This window comes from Thalassophryne amazonica, chromosome 3 (assembly GCF_902500255.1).
Source record: "Thalassophryne amazonica chromosome 3, fThaAma1.1, whole genome shotgun sequence".
NCBI lineage: Eukaryota > Metazoa > Chordata > Actinopteri > Batrachoidiformes > Batrachoididae > Thalassophryne > Thalassophryne amazonica.
This window is the reverse complement of record NC_047105.1, coordinates 69576082-69590780: the sequence shown is the minus strand read 5'-3', so window position 1 is coordinate 69590780 and position 14699 is coordinate 69576082.

Sequence of the window (14699 nt, the reverse complement as noted above, 5' to 3'; positions counted from 1 at the left end):
TTTTCCCTTGCCATCCTAATTAAGCAAAAGTGTATTTAAACATGCATATTGTTGCCCAGTCTTTTAATTCTCTCTTTATTCTGTAATCAGTTACTGTAGTTATTCCTTCTTCTTGTCCTCCAACACTTTAACACCTTAAGTCTCGGTCCCACCAAATAATAAGCCATGAATAATGAGCCACGCATGGGTGTGTCAACGATTATTTAATGAATGATCCACCGTTTAAGCTGTCACGTATCCGCCGCTAAGGCACCTCTATGTGCCTCTCTGTACCTCACATGTGCCAGGTATCAGCCTCTAGTGAGCCAAGACTGACCTGCCATTTGAGCCTTGTCCAGCCTCGAATGGCTCGTGTCACCCCATATGATCTACGTCAAGCCACATATGATCGATATAGCACCATGTAACGTGAAGTTGGTGCACGTTTAGGTATAGGTTTGGTCCAAACCTCCAGCCCTCCCAAACTTGGTCCCTTTAAATTGTGGGTTTTCAATTCACAGCATCCATTTGAGATGTTGTCACTTTTTTTTAAACGCAGTCCAAAAATAGACGCTGTAGTACAGTCCGGCCGGTGTGCGCATCTGTGCACCAGGCTGCTGTTCACCTGTGTTCCAGAGTCATTAAATGCGCCAGACCAGCTAGAACTGAACCACGGATTCCTGGACAGTCGCATCTGCGCTTCTTCTGGCTGGTTTTATTTCTTCCGCAGCTTCCAGTCATTTTGACACCATGATCCACCTTTTAACTTTGTGTTTTTCTGTTAATTTCTGCAATATCGCTCTTTTGTGCGCTGGCGTTCTGCATTCCTGGACAGTCGCCTCTGCGCTTCTTCTTGCTGGCTTTATTTCTTCCGCAGCTTTAAACACAGTCATTTTGACACCATGATTCAACTTTTAACTTTGTCTTCGTCTGTTATTGACTGCAAAATCACTCTCTGTAAGCTTGCGTAATGCTCTTCTTGAGCACAAGTCATTGCGCCAGTGCGCTCAGAATGCACCTCATCATAAACATACTTTTACAGCTGCTTATAAGAAGGAATGAACATGCAACTGTTTTACCAAGCTATTACAGTAAAAACAGTACAGTACTTCCAAATGTCCTCTGTGATTCCAGACGCGATTAGATGTGTTTTCAACATCCAAGCTCTGACAGAATATAATTAACCCCTTAACGCCCATCGTCGCATATATGCTACAATCTCTGACTCAAATATGCAACTTACCAAATTGACCTGTATGCCTGTTGTCGCAAATTTGCAACATACCATCATTATTATTAGAACATTCTAACATAAAGTCATTACCAGAATACCCAATATTACTACCTAGTTTTTGTGCAAAAGTGAAATTAATAATCTCAACATTATTTACCATCTACTTAAAGGCAAAAACACACACAAAACATTTTTTTATATACAGCTATATAAATTCGGGCTTTAAGGGGTTAATCCGCTACAAAATAATTATTTCATATACAGCTTCCGGCACACAAAACAGGTAGGATGGTAGTGCACAAGATGCCTGAGTCTGTCCAAAATAGCCTGTCTGGTCCTCGTAGTTGCCAGGTGCTCGGATAACGGGCTTTTAACAGCCTCATCCTCACCACAAACATGCTTCTAAAATCCTCGTTTGTCCTTGTAGTACCTCGTCCACAAAGTGCCCCATGCTGTTGTTGCTAAATTTTGAACTTCTTGAAATTAGCAGCACGCTCAGAGATGAGCCTCATTAGTCGAATATTCTGCCTCTAAGAGCCTCTCGGAGCCAGTATTCTCCCACGATTGTTGAATAACTTAACTTGTACTAAAAATAACATGCTACGTGGCTCATTGTTCACCCTTCATTATTCAGTGGGAATATTATATTATTCAGGGCTTTTCTCACAGAGCTGATTCTTTAATACTATAATAGAACAAATATGTGATTTTTCAGCAGCTTTTTACTTACCTACTTGCTGCACCTGTATACGATGCGGCAAAGCCAACCCGTATCCAACCTAATTCAAAGCATGGAAAACCTATTTTAACACTTGTCACATGTGCTCAAACATAAACATGGTGTCTCATATAGTGTTAAGAGCTCTGAAAAACCATTGTGAGTTGATGCATCATGGATGAAACTGGGCTGATGCAGCAGGAGTGTTGTAAAGCCTCTCAGTACTTTTTTTAATTACAGTTTCACACTGCAATTAGACTACAGCAGGTGGCTTTGTGGGATAGGAGTTGATCTGCATTGTCCCACAATGTCCCAGTCCACCATGCTTTTAAATGGGTAGTGGTGTCAGATGAGATTTAGACCCAGGGGTCTAAATCTCATGCCATGTATGCCATGTTTTGTGCGTACCAGAGGTGGGACAAAGTCACTGTTAAGTCATTCTCAAGTCATCAATCAAAAAGTCCCAAGTCAAGTCTCAAGTCAGCTTGCAAACAATTTACCAGTGACCTAAGTCGATGACTGCATGTCTTTGGTATTCAGTCTCTTTGGACTATCCATGCACACCATTGTATTGACTGTGTCAAATGAGAGGTGACTGAGGGAGACGAAGATGAAGAACATCACATTTATTGCAAGGGAGCATCAGCTTTGATATTTTGGCCATGTTTCTTGATGGTTGCCACCCAGGACCCAAAGTAGTTCAGTGATTGTGATAGTGATTGTCATCACCAGCGCATGCTCCCAGACTTGACTTGACACTCAGCATCTTTGCTTCTTGCAACCTCACCATTAAACTGTGTTCCCTCTCATTCATATACATGCCCTCAGTCTTGCTCCAAATTACATTTGTTCCATAGATTAACTCCACCACACCAGGATGCTATGAATGTGCTCTCTACTCTCAATGCAGAACACAGTGTCATCTGCAAATATCATAGTCGACAGAAACTCCTTTCTGATAGGGTCTAGCAAACCCCAATCAGCAAATAGTGATGGGGTTTAAGTAACCCATCACCACTGCAAACAAGAAAAGGCTCAGAGCTGATCCTTGATGTAATCCCATGTTCACCTTGAACTTGTCTATAATTCCTACCTCACACCTCACTATTGTAACTCTGTACTGATTGTTGTACATTCTAACCAAAACAAATCATGGTGCAAGTTAATCCTGGGCGTCTATTTTGGTCAGCTGTTTGATCCAAACCATTGTCCAGCACAACTTTCACAGCTTTTGGACCAAAATAAAAGTCATAAAGTCTGAACCAGTGTGAAAACATCCTAAGACACTGGAATAATCAGTTATAGAAGAGACAAAAGCATGAATTGTTGTCTCCTTAACTGTCAAAGATATAATGATCCACATATCTGCAATAGTGCTTCAGTGGAAAAAAATTTTTTTTGTAAATATTAAGTCGAAAAAGTTAGCATTCCAAGCAGCTCTTCCAGCTCTGCATATCTGTTGATAATACTGATTAAAGCACTGCTGAGAGATTTTCTGCCCTTTAAACGCTTTCTCATCGCTTTATTCTGATCAGATTCTATTGCAGAGAGAGTTGAGATAACTCATGCATGCAATACGTAGCAATAGAAGCTCAGTTTTCTCCCGTCCCATGGCTTCATTTTCCTACTCCAGCCTGAATGGAGGGATGAAAGAGGGGTCCATGCACTTTGCTCTGACACAGATGACTCAACTCTGAATAAAAAACAGAACTCTCCTTTTCCCATCTTTATTCATCCACTAGTCATATCTCTGACTTTCCCCATTCATCCCAATCTCCTGCTTTCTATTTATATGAACAGCCTTTCTTTTAATGGTTTCTAACCATTTTCGTCCCTTGTTCTGTGTTATTCTCCCATTGTCATACGAATGCTTCTTTTGCAAAGGATCCATTTTTGAAAAATGAGTTTAGGAAAGGGGGCAGCTGCCAACAGATCCTCTAAGACAGGGGTGGCCAAGTTCGGTCCTCGAGAGCCACATTCCTGACACTCTTAGTTGTCTCCCTGCTCCAACACACCTGAATCCAATGAAAGGCTCATTAAAAGTCGGCTAACGAGTCTTTCATTGGATTCAGGTGTGTTGGAGCAGGGAGACAACTAAGAGTGTCAGGAATGTGGCTCTCATGGACCGAACTTGGCCAACCCTGCTCTAAGACGTCCCTGCTGCAATATTTATACCAAGTCAAATTCTCCTCTTAATGAATGTAAAGTGCTAATGGCATTAGCAATTTTAGCAGGTGTTGGTAGCGTCACCCGTTAAGTCACATTAATGCAGGATTACTGAGAATATAAGCTGCTCTTAACTTTTAATGCCCACACTAAAGCAAGTTGTTATGACAACCACTGCGCAGTTCCCAAAAATATGACTTAATAAACACCCAAACCTAAGTTAGCCTGTTAGTTTTAGCTGGTTCAGACGCAAACATAGGCGCGTGTTCAGGCTATCCATTCATGGGATCATCATGACGTAGCCAAGGTCAGCGCTGCCACTACTGCCAACATGGCAACACCCAGATGTCGGCTGCTCTGGGTCTCTAAAGAAAACATATGGGTGATGTTACGCAAGGTTTGTTCAGTATATACGAGGTCTGTCCGTAAAGTATCGTACCTTTTTATTTTTTTAAAAAACTATATGGATTTCATTCATATGTTTTTACGTCAGACATGCTTGAACCCTCGTGCGCATGCGTGAGTTTTTCCACGCCTGTTGGTGACGTCATTCGCCTGTGAGCACGCCTTGTGGAAGGAGTGGTCCCGCCCCCTCGTCGGATTTTCATTGTCTGGAAATGGCGGAATGAAAAGGACTTTTTTTCCATCAGAATTTTTTCAGAAGCTGTTAGAGACTGGCACCTGGAAACCATTCAAAAAAATGTATCTGTCTTTCAGTGAAAATTTTACGGGCTTCACAGAGAATAAGGACTTTAACTACAGGTTTAAGGACCCCTTTAAAGGACGGTCGGTGCGCCGCGCTGCGAGCTGCGACGACGCGGCACAAACCACTGGATCATTTCTAAGCTGATGGCTCTGTGGATACGAGACCGTCGTGTGTCTATCTCGGCTTTCAGTGCTTACCAGTCGAGTGAGTATAAAAGAACTTGTGGAGAGCTGGACATGTCCCAACTTGTCCTCTAACACGCCGAAACGGAGGTGTTCCTTTGTCTCGCTTCATCAGCGAATCGGTCGTGACGCGCGAAGTCTCCGCGCGGCTTTCCATGACAAAATCTCTTGTTAAAAGTGAAATCTGCCAGAAAATGGCTGATGTCCAGCTCTTGTGATAACCAGAGAAAGAGCACACGACGGTCTCGTATCCACAGAGCCATCAGCTTAGAAATGATCCAGTGGTTTGTGCCGCGTCGTCGCAGCTTGCAGCGCGGCGCACCGACCGTCCTTTAAAGGGGTCCTTAAACCTGTAGTTAAAGTCCTTATTCTCTGTGAAGCCCGTAAAATTTTCACTGAAAGCCAGATAAATTTTTTGAATGGTTTCCAGGTGCCAGTCTCTAACAGCTTCTGAAAAAATTCTGATGGAAAAAAAGTCCTTTTCATTCCGCCATTTCCAGACAATGAAAATCCGACGAGGGGGCGGGACCACTCCTTCCACAAGGCGTGCTCACAGGCGAATGACGTCACCGACAGGCGTGGAAAAGCTCACGCATGCGCACGAGGGTTCAAGCATGTCTGACGTAAAAACATATGAATGAAATCCATATAGTTTTTGAAAAAAATAAAAAGGTACGATACTTTACGGACAGACCTCGTATACAGTCTATGCTTTTCTTGCTTCATTTTTTTTTTTTTTGTCTTGAGTAGCGTCTTTTAGGGTATTATGTGTGGCTCAGAGGTCATTAAAAAAAAACTAATGTAAAATGTGCCTGACATCTTCAGGAACCATCACTACAAAGAGCACGCTGGGTGGAGGGGGCACAGTCAAAATGTAGGAGTGAGACTGCTAAATGGAGGAGATCAATTCAATGGAGGCAGAATGGAGGATTGATTCAGGCTCTTAGATCTTTCAGATTATTTGCTCAATTAGGGGCAAATATGGAGGCTTATTCATGTGACCTTAGCAGTGACAGCTTGAACTAAGTGGTCAGAGAGTAATTACATTCAAACCTCAATATCCCACAGATGCTGAAGATTTGGAGATGGCTGCCACACCGGATTTTCTGAACAAAAACTGTCTGTATGGCCCAGTTTTTAACAAAGCTATTCCACTCTGTGGATTTCACACTGTGGATGTGGCTTTTCTTTCAATTGCCAGTCAGACAACAGGATTTTGAGTTTTCGTACCATTGCCTGCGTCCTGTGGTGGAAGGTTTCTAATTTCTAGCATGTGCTGCCAAAGATGAGGTGTTTATGAACAGTGGATGTTTCAGGTGTTGTGAATGGTTCAAACATAAACACATGCAAATTTAAGTAAATGTATTGTGTGTGCAAGAGAGGGTGTTATATGTGTTAGTGGTGAAAACTGGTCTAACTGGTTGATCGTATCATGTGGTCAACCAGAAATCTGCCAAATAAGTAATAATAATGAAAATTAATCTTATCAGAAAGGTAACGGTTTAAAAGAAGCTATGTCTTTTTGGCACATTGTGAGCTTTATATCTTTACTTCCATGGACTGTTGTGGCACATTGTGTTTGTAATGTGTTGACAGCCAGTGCTGGGTTCAGAGCCTGATGTATGAGTCCACAAAGACAACAAGCAGCAGATAATAAACAATAAAGAATAACGCAAACAATAAAAGAGTTAAGTCAGGGTGCTCACATTAGAAATTTTGATACCCATACTATGGGATGGAAAAAATCTAAAGTGATTAAAAAAAAAATGATGGAAATGTTTTGTTTTTTTTAGCTAGGATGTCAGTGTTAAAGCTAATTTATAAACATTTCTGGTCTTGTTGTACAGAAGGTTTCTGGAGTACATCGTCTGGAGAAGTCAGTATAAAACTGACCATGAGTGAAGTAAACAAACAGCTTTAGTTATCTGTCTCAGACTTAGTAAGGCAAGGGCAGCATCCGAGGGCATCAGTGGAATATGTAAGTGTTCAAATCACTGCCCTAAATGTGCCCACAGTGTTCACAATCACTGCCCTAAATGTGCTCCCAGTGTTCAATCACTGCCCTAAATGTGCCCCCAGTCTTCAATCACTGCACTAAATGTGCCCCCAGTGTTCAGTCACTGCACTAAATGTGCCCCGGTTTTCAAATCACTGCCCTAAATGTGGCCCCAGTGTTCAATCACTGCCCCAGTGTTCAATCACTGCCCTAAATGTGCTCCCAGTGTTCAATCACTACCCTAAATGTGTTCCCAGTGTTCATTCACTGCCTTAAATGTGCCCCCAGTGTTCAATCACTGCCCCAGTGTTCAATCACTGCCCTAAATGTGCTCCCAGTGTTCAATCACTACCCTAAATGTGCCCCCAGTCTTCAGTCACTGCCCTAAATGTGTTCCCAGTGTTCTTTCACTGCCCTAAATGTGCCCCAGTGTTCAGTCACTGCCCTAAATGTGCCCCCAGTGTTCAGTCACTGCTCTAAATGTGCCCCCAGTGTTCAAATCACTGCCCTAAATGTGCCCACAGTGTTCACAATCACTGCCCTAAATATGCCCCCAGTGTTCAATCACTGCCCTAAATATGCCCCCGGTTTTCAAATCACTGCCCTAAATGTGGCTCTTGTGTTCAATCACTGCCCCAAATGTGCCCACAGTGTTCAAATCACTGCCTTAAATGTGCCGCCAGTGTTCAATCACTGCCCTAAATGTGTTCCCAGTGTTCAATCACTGCTCTAAATGTGCCCCCAGTGTTCAGTCACTGCCCAAAATGTGCTCCCAGTGTTCAGTCACTGCCCTAAATGTGCCCCCAGTGTCCAGTCACTGTCCTAAATGTACCCACAGTGTCCAGTCACTGTCCTAAATGTACCCACAGTGTTCAATCACTTGCCCTAAATTTGTCTGCAGTGTTCAGTCACTGCCCTAAATGTACCCACAGTGTTCAATCACTTGCCCTAAATTTGTCCGCAGTGTTCAGTCACTGCCCTAAATACACCCACAGTGTTCAATCACTGCCCTAAATGTGCCCCCAGTGTCCAATCACTGCCCTAAATGTACCCACAGTGTTCAATGTACCCACCACGTTCAATCACTGCCCTAAATGTTCCCAGTGTTCAATCACTGCCCTAAATATGCCCCCAGCGTTCAATCACTGCCCTAAATGTGCCCCCGGTTTTCAAATCACTGCCCTAAATGTGCTCCCAGTGTTCAATCACTACCCTAAATGTGTTCCCAGTGTTCATTCACTGCCTTAAATGTGCCCCCAGTGTTCAATCACTGCCCCAGTGTTCAATCACTGCCCTAAATGTGCTCCCAGTGTTCAATCACTACCCTAAATGTGCCCCCAGTCTTCAGTCACTGCCCTAAATGTGTTCCCAGTGTTCTTTCACTGCCCTAAATGTGCCCCAGTGTTCAGTCACTGCCCTAAATGTGCCCCCAGTGTTCAGTCACTGCTCTAAATGTGCCCCCAGTGTTCAAATCACTGCCCTAAATGTGCCCACAGTGTTCACAATCACTGCCCTAAATATGCCCCCAGTGTTCAATCACTGCCCTAAATATGCCCCCGGTTTTCAAATCACTGCCCTAAATGTGGCTCTTGTGTTCAATCACTGCCCCAAATGTGCCCACAGTGTTCAAATCACTGCCTTAAATGTGCCGCCAGTGTTCAATCACTGCCCTAAATGTGTTCCCAGTGTTCAATCACTGCTCTAAATGTGCCCCCAGTGTTCAGTCACTGCCCTAAATGTGCCCCCAGTGTCCAGTCACTGTCCTAAATGTACCCACAGTGTCCAGTCACTGTCCTAAATGTACCCACAGTGTTCAATCACTTGCCCTAAATTTGTCTGCAGTGTTCAGTCACTGCCCTAAATGTACCCACAGTGTTCAATCACTTGCCCTAAATTTGTCCGCAGTGTTCAGTCACTGCCCTAAATATACCCACAGTGTTCAATCACTGCCCTAAATGTGCCCCCAGTGTCCAATCACTGCCCTAAATGTACCCACAGTGTTCAATGTACCCACCACGTTCAATCACTGCCCTAAATGTTCCCAGTGTTCAATCACTGCCCTAAATATGCCCCCAGCGTTCAATCACTGCCCTAAATGTGCCCCCGGTTTTCAAATCACTGCCCTAAATGTGCCTCTTGTGTTCAATCACTGCCCCAAATGTGCCCACAGTGTTCAAATCACTGCCTTAAATGTGCCCCCAGTGTTCAATCACTGCCCTAAATGTGTTCCCAGTGTTCAATCACTGCTCTAAATGTGCCCCCAGTGTTCAGTCACTGCCCGAAATGTGCTCCCAGTGTTCAGTCACTGCCCTAAATGTGTCTGCAGTGTTCAATCACTGCCCTAAATGTTCCCCAGTGTTCAATCACTGCCTTAAATGTGCCCCCAGTGTTCAATCACTGCGCTAAATGTGCCCCCAGTGTCCAGTCACTGCCCTAAATGTACCCACAGTGTTCAATGTACCCACCACGTTCAATCACTGCCCTAAATGTGTCCCCAGTGTTCAATCACTGCCCTAAATATGCCCCCAGTGTTCAGTCACTGCCCTAAATGTGTTCCCAGTGTTCAATCACTGCCCTATATGTGCCCCCAGTGTTCAGTCACTGCCCTAAACATGCCCCCAGTGTCCAGTCACTGCCCTAAATGTACCCACAGTGTTCAATCACTGCCCTAAATGTGTCCGCAGTGTTCAATCACTGCCCTAAATGTGCCCCCAGTGTTCAGTCACTGCCCTAAATGTACCCACAGTGTTCAATCACTGCCCTAAATGTGCCCCCGGTGTTCAGTCACTGCCCTAAACGTGCTCCCAGTGTTCAGTTACTGCCCTAAATGTGCCCCCAGTGTTCAGTCACTGCCCTAAATGTGCCCGCAGTGTTCAGTCACTGCCCTAAATGTGCCCCAGCCTTCAAATCACTGACCTAAATGTGCCCCCAGTGTTCACAATCACTGCCCTAAATGTGTCCCCAGTGTTCAATCACTGCCCTAATTTTGCCCCCAGTGTTCACCATCACTGCCCTAAATGTGTCCCCAGTGTATACAATCACTGTCCTAAATATGCCCCCAGTGTTCCAATCACTGCCCTAAACAGTGACGTGTGGCCAGTGGAGGCAGGTGAGACTGTGCCTCACCTGTCATCATGGAAAGAAAAAACGTAAAATGAAAAAACAAATTAAATGGTTATATTTATCCAGTGACTTGTACTACAAAGTTATTTTCCTTTTAACTTCACCAGCTTTAGATTGTTTTGTTGTTGCTGAATTTTCACATTTGCTGTTCAGATACTGAGAAGACCCATGTGGTGAGGCAGCAGCCAGCCGTGCCTCACCTTGGATTGCGCAGTCACTGGGCTAACTGCTGACATGTTGTGCAGTCAGACTCTGCCTCACTGTCTGTGTCATCAGCATAGTCGCCATTAAAATGGTGAAACACTTTGGTTATACGAACTTAAATTCCATAGTTTAGTACAGTACAGTGTTTTTTTTTTCAACAGCTGTATGTGTCTGTAACATGTTTTGTGCTGAATGATCATAAAACAGCTGCAAAAACGCACCAGGTGAGGCACGCAATTGTCCTGCCTCATGGTAGGGGGCACTAGTGATCCCAGGGATTCTTCTTGTAGCGACTCCTTAGCTGCAGAATAAGTGACAGCAAGCTACAATTTAGCACTGGTAGTGTGTTTTTGAAAACATGGCTGTGGTTGGTCCATCTGATACATCGGCTATCACGCCATGCTCTGTGATTGGCTGTGGCGTAACCGCCGCAAATGTGAAAAACAATCCGAAAGACTTGAAAAGTGAGACCAGTTAGTTGCAAAATGTCACAAATGTCAGGGGGTGGGAGTTTATCTCACCCCTGTCAACCCAAAATGGAAACCAGGTATTTGCTTTGTGTGTCTGGAATTCGCACGGCAACCGAAAACATTTGGAGGTTTGATGAGTGGAACCAACTTACCATCCTCCTTGTATTTCCGCCATTTTGATTTTGAAATGTTGTAAACAAAGGCTGCAGCCAATCAGAGAGCAGCGTGTCTCAGCCAATCAGCAAAATGTCAGAATCCTGACTAAAAGTCACGTGACCAAATAACCTGATACCGACTCCTTTGCCTTGGCTGGAGGAGTGGAACCAACTTAGCTACAATTTACTGTTAGCAAGTTAAGAGCCACAGTCCATTTATTTTACTTTCAGAATGGAGGATTTCATATCCAAACTGAAACAATTTTCTAAACTGTAATTTTAATCGAAGCAGGAGGTAATAATCAAAGGAAGGGCTGCCGGACAGAAGACCTGCTCTTTTCAAATGGAGTGGGACACACGTAAAGTCTGGCTGTGTGGACGTCCAGCAAGAAAACACCTTCTTTTTTCAACTTGTGACTGACTGGACTCAGATTGAATATTGTGCCCTGAAGAATTTTCTCATCAAACACAAGTGGTCGACCACTCACATTCAAAGCCAGAAAGGACGACTTTCTTGCCTGGCAGTGATCTCCACTGAGACAGAGAGACTTTTCAAACTGAAAGAAGATAAGGAACACTTACAAACAAGTCATCAATGCTTTTGCATGGTTAATGTCATACCTGTCCAGTCGTTCTCACTGTGTTTTGTAGTGACATGAAATTTGGGGTTTCACAGGGATCTGTCTTAGGCCCCCTGCTTTTTTCCCTTTAAATATACCCCCTTGGGCATATACTGCAACGTTTTGGGATTGCTTTCACTGCTATGCTGATGACACTAAATTGTACATGCCTATAACTGCTGGTAATCTCATTGACATAAAATCTTTAGAATATTGCCTTGCATCAGTGAGAAGCTGGATGTCTAGTAACTTCCTATTTTTAAACTCTGATAAGACTAAAATGATGGTTCTTGGTCCAGTGAGACTGCCACAAATTTGACCAGCTAGCGCTTAGTCTAGGCTCGTGTGTCATACATCACACTGACAAAGTGAGGCGCCTTGGGGTAATTTTTGATCCTACGTTGTCCTTTGTCCTCTACATTAGAGATATTGCGAGGACTGCTTTCTTCCATCTGCAAAATATAGCGAAGATTCGTCCCATCCTGTCTATGGCTGATGCTGAGACCCTGATTCATGCATTTGTCTCTTCTAGATTGAATTATTGTAATGTTCTATTTTCTGGTTTACCGCAGTCCAGCATTAGGGGTCTCCAAATGGTTCAAAATGCTGCTGCCAGACTTTGACACAAAGCAGAAAGTTTGACCACATTACACCTATTTTGGCATCTCTTCACTGGCTTCCTGTCTCTGTGAGATCAGATTTTAAGGTTCTGTTACTAGCCTATAAAATTGTTCACGGACTGGCACCTCCCTACCTAGCAGATCTAATTAGATCCTGCCTACCAGCCCGGGCTTTGCGTCCCTAGGGTGAATAAAAAGTTTGCGGGTCACAGAGCTTTCTCTTATCGTGCTCCTGTTCTGTGGAATGATCTCCCTATGTCAAAACAGTCAGATTCTGTAGAGAATTTCAAGTCCAGACTTAAAACACACTTATTTTCCCTTTTGTATGCCTAGCATATTGACAAATTATGTTACTATGCTTTTTACTTTTTTACTCTTTTACTGTGTGTGCTTTTTAAAATCTTTTAATTTATTTTATTTTGTTTCTTGAATTGTTTTGTGTGAAGCGCCTTGAGGCGACTCTTTTGTGATTTGGCAGTATATAAAATTCAATTTGTTCAGAAGGAGAAGCACATGTGGACTTCATTTATAAGTAAAGTATTGTACGTGTAAAGAATGCTGACGTGAGATTTTAAACATAACTCGTTAACTGCTGTCAACCGGTGAATAAGCTACTCTGTGGGGTTCATATGTTTGTAAATCTGATTTTGATGAAGTCAGTGCCTCACCAGCCATCAACCTCACCACACATCACTGGCCCTAAATGTACCCCCAGTGTTCAAATCACTGCCCTAAATGTGCCCCCAGTGTTCAATCACTGCCCTAAATATACCCCCAGTATTTTGCATTCTGAGAAACTGACATTTCTCAACTTTGCACCCAGTGAGTCAAAACTTGACACATTCTCCAGAAATGTTGGTTTCTCAGAATGCAAAAGATGGAGAACTAAACCCTTCTTTTTCTGGGTCAGGCTCAAAACTTCTCAGTTACCCCTCATAGCTTGGTGTGTGCAGTTTTCAAGGTTGTCAGGCGACAGGATAGCGATAGGGATGTTGTGGTTAGAAGTCCGGATAGGACTGAACCGTTACAGGTGATGGACTCAAACGCTGGGAGCAAAGACAAGAATGGGTTGTGAACAAAAGAGATTTATTTATAATAATAAAGAACTTAAAGTGCTGAGCTGGGAATGACTGCAGAGTTGAGACAGGACCCGCACATAGCTGTGGAAATTCGGGAGCTGCAGCGCACACAAAGCCAGGCTTGGGAGTTTGAGAAAGTGCTGGGATCCTGGATAATGGGACTGGAACCGGAGCCAGGTGGAATGCACAGAGCCAAGGACGAGCAATGTTCTGGGGGACAAGGAGAACAGAAGGTGTGTGAATGCACTTGTAACACTGGGAGTCTTTAACAACAGGAAGTTCACTGTAGGCTTAAAGCAGGAATGTTCACAGTTCAGGAAATAATGTTCACTGTTCAGGAAATGTTCACAGTTCATGACTTGTCCACAGAAGTCAGAAGCAGCATGTCTTATGATGCAGTTCAAATTAAGCTTGACTTGGCTTCAGAAATGACTTGAAAATCCTTAGTAGTTCTGTATAACAGTTCATACAGTTCTTGGTAATGCACAGTCACAAACAGAAGCAGGATGAGAGACGGGATCTCACAAACCTCAGAGTCGGCAGGAACTTAGCTGAACGTGGCAGAGCAGCACACTCTGAGGCTGAACACTGATGAGCTGTGGCACAGCAGCGATTTCCAAAGTGACGTAGTGTTGGTAGTGGCATGGAAGCCGCACAGGAAGGCGTCTGGAAACACCAAAAGGTCAGTGAGCTCTATTATGGAAAATAGAGAATACCAGGTTACATTGAGAGGAGCTGCAGGAAGCTCAGATGTCAAAGCGCATGGGAGCGCCAGCATAGAAGAGGTCATGTAGTGGTAGGTTCAGGAGTAATCTGCAAGATTCTGGCAGTGATTGAGCTGAAAGCTGGGGTTTAAGTATCCTGCTCCTGATCAGGAGCTCATTAGCGTCAGGTGCAAGGAGATGATGAGATGCAGGTGTTCCCCGGCTCTGTAGCGCGCCACCTGGAGGGAAAACAGACAAACAACACACAAGAGGAGACAGAAGGGGAAGGAGAGAGAGGCAGACAAAGGAGGCCCACGACGGGAAACATAATGATGCAACAGTAAAGTTTGTGTGTTACGAGGTCTGTTAGAAAAGTATCGGATCTTTTTATTTTTTGCAATAACCTTATGGATTTGAATCACGTGTGATTGCATCAGCCAAGCTTGAACCTTTGTGCGCATGCGTGAGTTTTTTCACACCTGTCAGTTGCATCATTCGCCTGTGAACACGCTTTGTGTGGGGAGTGGTCCAGTCCCTCAGCGGATTTTCATTGTCAGGAAAATGGCCGAGCGACTGCCGCTTTGCTGCATCAAAATGTTTTCAGAAACTGTGAGAGGCAGCTAGGTGGAAACCATTCGGAAACTTCAGATGGCTTTCGGGGAAGATCTTATGGGCATCACACAGATTAAGGAGCATTACAACCGGATTAAAGAAGGCCCACAGCGGCTGAGGGCCCGCTGCGC